This window comes from Spinacia oleracea, chromosome 1 (assembly GCF_020520425.1).
Source record: "Spinacia oleracea cultivar Varoflay chromosome 1, BTI_SOV_V1, whole genome shotgun sequence".
Classification (NCBI taxonomy): Eukaryota; Viridiplantae; Streptophyta; class Magnoliopsida; order Caryophyllales; family Amaranthaceae; genus Spinacia; species Spinacia oleracea.
This window is the reverse complement of record NC_079487.1, coordinates 87,006,598-87,012,506: the sequence shown is the minus strand read 5'-3', so window position 1 is coordinate 87,012,506 and position 5,909 is coordinate 87,006,598.

The window sequence follows — 5,909 nt, the reverse complement described above, 5'->3', positions numbered from 1 at the left end:
AATGAGACACGAGGGTATTGTTTCTACCACGAATTTTTGAGAACATAATGTTTGTTTTCTCGAAATAATGTCCTTTTGGAGATTCGTTTCCAAAATGACAAGTGGGAGAAAATAGACCTCGAAAGTCTTCGAGGCGAACAACAAACATAAAACGGACATTCCGGAGGCTTTTCGAAGTGCTTCAGAAAATCCGAACTTATTCTTTAAGACTTTAGAAGTGGCTTTAAAGAATAGACATCTCTTAGAAGACTTTACAAGTGCTTCAAGGAGAACAGAATATTCAAAGGACTTTAAGTGGCTATTGATATTCTAATGTTTGATGTTCTATACCCAAGTAGGCATAGAATTCAAGTCACTGAAACTATGAGATTCTTCTATTAGATAGTAAAGAAACATAGAGATCAGGTCAATGAAACTATGAGATTCTTCTATTAAATAGTAAAGAAACCTACAACTTGCAGTCAAACTAAAAGAAGTGACTTGTAAGAAAGCTATGACGAAACCCAGATTCCCTAAAATGGTTAGAGGCCATATATAGACTATATGTTTAATTGGTTAAAGGCCATAAAACATACTCAATGTTTTGATGACAAAAATTGAAATTTTCTTGATTTGCAAGAATAGTTTCACACCTATTGGTTGCAAGTTTGTTTTAAGGATAAAAACCATCAAACATGGAATTGTGTTCACGCACAAAGCTAGATTAGTTGCTAAAAGGTTACAAGCAAATTCATGGCATGGATTGTGTTGAAACCTCATGCATAATCGTAATGCTCAAGTCTATAATTCAAGCAATGATTGCATATCGGTACATATAGCAATTGGATGACAAAACAATTCCTCAATAAAATGTTGGAATAAACTATGTACATGGTATGTCATAGGATTTGTGGATCCAAATAAATGCTTGAAAAAGAAAGCTAGCTTATGAAATCTAAGTACAGATTTAAGCAAGCAATTGGGAATTAGAAATGTATTTTAGTGAAGCTAATAAGTATTTTAGTTTCATAAAATGTACATGATTCTTATAGATATATAAGAAGTTTAGTGGGAGTACTTAAAACTTAATTGGTCCTATGTGTATTACACACATATCTCTCTATTGTGAAATAACATTCAAATGCTAATGACTTAGATTTGAAATAATTCATCAATGATGGACCATGGCGAAACTTAGTACATACTGGATATTAAGATCTATTTACAAAGATCTTATGATATTGTTTTGGATTAAGTAATGGCATTTACTAAATCAAACACGAAAGACTCCATTGGAGATATTCGACCCATATGAATAAATCTAAGTAAAGGATGTTTGAACTATGTATAAGCATTTACTAAGTTAAACATCAAAGAATCTAAGTAAGATTCTTAAACCTATATTATATGTCAAAGAATTTAGCTGGATTTAGTATCTACTGAAACTAGATGAGCTAAAGTTACATGAATAGAATTCAATTGGGAATTATTCTGCAAAAGAACTTATCATGTATGATATAATATGAGGATCGCCAAAAACGTATTGTATGACTTTAGCCATGACGAACATATACCAATCTCTATTGATCTAAGTAAAGATCAACTAGTTTGAGATCAAGAATACTTATGGTACTTGAAAAGGTACATAGGAATAGTTCTTGAATTCAAGGAAATAAAGATACGCTAAATATTGATGCTACACGCATAAACACTGGCAAAGGATCAAGCAAGACCCTTTGGAGTTAACCATTGATAAGGACGAGCTATAGAGCATCGTGTTTTGAAATGGCAACATGGATTGGAGACCATGAGTTGTTGCGTGGGAAATTAAAATATTAATTTCTATGTTCTAAGATATAGTTGGAGAGTCTTCCACATATCTATGAACTGCTTGGATAGGTAAATCCAAACAAAGCATCACTAGCAACCTATGCAGTTGAAGTAAAAGTAATTATTGCCTAAGAAGCAATAAAACAGGGTTGTTTAAAGTTCTTCACTGAACTTGGGTAGATCACCTATCTGCTGGCTTGATGGTTCTTCATTGAAAAATGCGTGGAACCACTCTTGAAGCAAGAAAAACGTCTGCTAACTTAATGGTTCTTCATTGCAAAATGCGTAGAACCACTAATGTAGTAAGAAAGACTAGATCACATAATAAACAAACTCGAAAAGATCTTATCATCATATCTCAAAGAACATTCGATGAAAAGGATGTTAAGATTGGCAAAGCATGATAACTAAACCTATGCAACAAGTGAGAAGCAACACTCACATTGTCGCACTGGAAATCAAGCATAGCTTTGAATTCCATGAATTGTTTTAGAAAATGGGTTTGAGGCCCATGGTTGTAAAACATTGGGGTTGAACATATATCATATATGAAATGTATTTTCATATTCCATTTAATCTTGGTTTAGTATTAAATGATGAGTCCCTTCAAATTTGACGAAATATTCAAGATAGACTGTCAGGACCAGTCCTGTGACTAAGAAATGTCTATCAAGTGAACTTGAATGTCAAAGGTTGAAAATGGTCCCTAGTCGGAGTTTTCTATAAAATTGGACGCATAGAAAACGTTAGACGACTAGAATGCAAGATGACTAGTAGTTCTGTTTCTTGAACTATGTGGACATGGCAATGTCATAATCATTTGCATAGATACTTACTTTGGGAAGACTAGTATCGGACAAGACCTATGAAACTTTACTGTAAGAGATGAAAATCTGTCATAAGTAAATTTCATTAAAATTATTAGACACTAAATCCTCAATACCTGAGTAATTTGAGATTACTTGTTTGAGAACTGGTTGCTTTGACGTTGACCAACCGTCGCACCGTAAAAGGAGGCTATAAAGGCAACGCTCAGGTAATCACCTATCAAACGAAGTCTAATCTCAAGATCGCAAGATTGGGATTGTCCTCCCATAAATCGGGATGAGATGCTTAAAAGTTGTACAAGGCCACTCGGAGAGCTAGAAACTGTGAAATGCATGGCCGTGCTCGGATGAATCATAGGCTATGATTATCTGTTTATTTGATCAGTTGAACTCTGAAACCGAGGAACACCTCTGGACATAATAAGGATGACAACTCTTACCTTATGTTCAAGAGCAAGCATCGAGCGACAAAGGAATTAGGAAATGCACACTTGTCCCTAAGGACAAGTGGGAGACTGAAGGAAATAATGCCCTTGGTCCAAGTATGCATTCTATGTTAAGTCTAATAAATGCGGTTCAGTATTAATTAACAAGTTAATAATTCAGTGAGATCAAGTGAGCTGAATGCCTAGCTAGAGGCCGCTTCAGTTCAAGTGGAATTAATGATATTAATCCACAGCTTACTCTTGACTGAACCCGTAGGGTCACACAAATAGTACGTAAACGGATCAAGTATTTAATGGCATTAAATACTCTATCTATGGATATTCGGAATCGACGGATCTTGGTTTCAGTGGGAGCTGAGATCGTCACAGGCAAGAAATGAATACTCCGGAAACGATGATATTACCGGAAACGGAAATATGGATCGTATCGGAAATATAAATATTATCCAAGTCGTAGATGTTGCCGGAAACGGAAACATGGTACGTATCGGAAAATATTATCGGAAATGGAAATATTACCAGAATCGGAAATATTGCCGGAAACGGAAATATTGTCAGAATCGGAAATATTACCGGAATCGGAAAATAATTCCGGAAACGGAAATATTAAATATTTGTTCGAAACGGAAAATAATTCCGGAATCGGAAATGTTAAATATTGTTCGTATCGGAAATGAATTCCGGAATCGGAAAATTTAATCGGAAGCGCATCGTACGAATAAGCATCGGACGAGGCCTGCCGGACGAGGCCCAGCACGAAGCCAGGCCATCGCCCAGCAAGCCAAGCGCGCCGCACAAACAGCCACGCCAGGCCCAGCGCAAGGCCAGGCCCAGCAGGCTGCGCGCAGCGCGCACAGCACGCGCAGCGCACAGCGCGCACAGCGCGCACAGCACGCGCGGCGCGCAGCGCGCGCGGGCGCTTAGTGGGCTGCTGCTCGCGCGCACGCATGGGGCCCATCGTGGCTGCCGTGCGTGTATGTGCAAGTGTTTGTGTTCGTGCACGTTTCCTAAAACATGCAGAGTTCGGTTAATGATTAAATTCCTAATTCTATTTGATAAATTAATTAAATTAGAGTTCTTATAGGATTCTAGGTTTAATTAATTTGTATCTGAATAGGATTTCGATTCCCTTTCCATACCGCTATAAATATGAGGCTAGGGCTCACAATTTATAACACAAGTTTCAAAGTATTCAAAGTGAGTTTTTGAGAGAAAAATTCAATCACACATTTGCCTATAAAGTGCCGAAAATAATAGTACCTTAAGGGCGATTCTAGTTGGTCAATCTTAAGGCGGATCCGGACGTGCTGTGGACTATCTACGGAGGGACGACACTTGGAGTCCTAAAGACTTGTTCTTGTTCGGTTCGGGCGCAGCTAGGGAAGGCACGCAACAAAGAGTATGCATCTAATCTATGCTAAATGATTATGTGTAAATAATATGTTTTCCTGGGTTTATGGTTTTTCCGCATGATTTATGAATTGTCATATGTATCATAACCTAACAGGTCCAAGTTTTCATTTAATGCTAAGTCTAATAAATGCGGTTCATTATTAATTAACAAGTTAATAATTCAGTGAGATCAAGTGATCTGAATGCCTAGCTAGAGGCCGCTCCAGTTCAAGTGTAATTAATGAATTAATCCACAACTTACTCTTGACTGAACCCGTAGTGTCACACAAATAATGCGTGAACGGATCAAGTATTTAAGTGAATATAATATTCATTAAGTACTCTATTTATGTTCATTCGGAAATGATGGATCTAGGTTCCATTGGGAGCTAAAATCATCACAAGGCAAAGAAAGGGTATTACCGGAAACGGAAATATGGTTCATGACGGAAATATAAATATAATCCAAGTCGAAGATATTGCCGGAAATGGAAATATGGTTCGTATCGGAAAATTTTATTGGAAATAGAAATATTATCGGAATCGGAAATTGCCGGAAATAGAAATATTACCGGGGACATATTGCCGAAATCGAAAAATATTACCGGAATCGGACATATTAATGGAAACGTAAATATTGTTCGAATCGAAAATAAATTTCGAAATCAGAAAACGAATCGGAGGCACGACGAGCGATTACTCGACGAGCAAGCCTGCGACATGCGAGGCCCAACGCCTAGCAGGCCCAACGCGCAGAGCAACATCCATGGGCCAGAAGCCACAACATGGCTTGCAAGGTAGCATGGGCGGTGAGCACACACAGCCACAACCGTGGGCCTGCAGTGCGCACCAAGGCTCCATGGGCATGCAAGGCTTCGTTGGCGGCAAGCAAGCCTTGCACACCAAGGCCCGATGCCCCACGCGCTTTACTTAGGCGCCAAGTTACTTGGGCAGTATGTAAGTTGTTTTCCTAATCCTACAACAATTAGACTTCTAAGTATTTAATTTATCCTAGAATTCTAATCCTAATAGGTGTAGTTATTTGATGCCTAGTAGGATTACAATTCCCTATTTCAATTCCCACCCTATAAATATGTGGTTCATGATCACAATTACAATTGCCTATCACCATTGTGAGTTTCCCGAGTGCACATAAAACCTTAGAGAATATTCTAGTTGGTTGAATCTAAGGCGGATCCAAACGTGCTGTGGACTATCTACGTAGGGACGACACTTGGAGTCCTGTACTTGTTCTTGTTCGGTTTGGGAGCAGCTAGGAAAGGCACACATCACATAGTATGTATACTAAATTATGCTAATTGACTATGTGGTAATTAATTTGGTTTCCTGACTTTATGGTTTTCCGCATGAATTATATTGTTTATGTTCATAAACTTACACGGCGTAAGACCAGACGACATACCTCCCGCCTGAA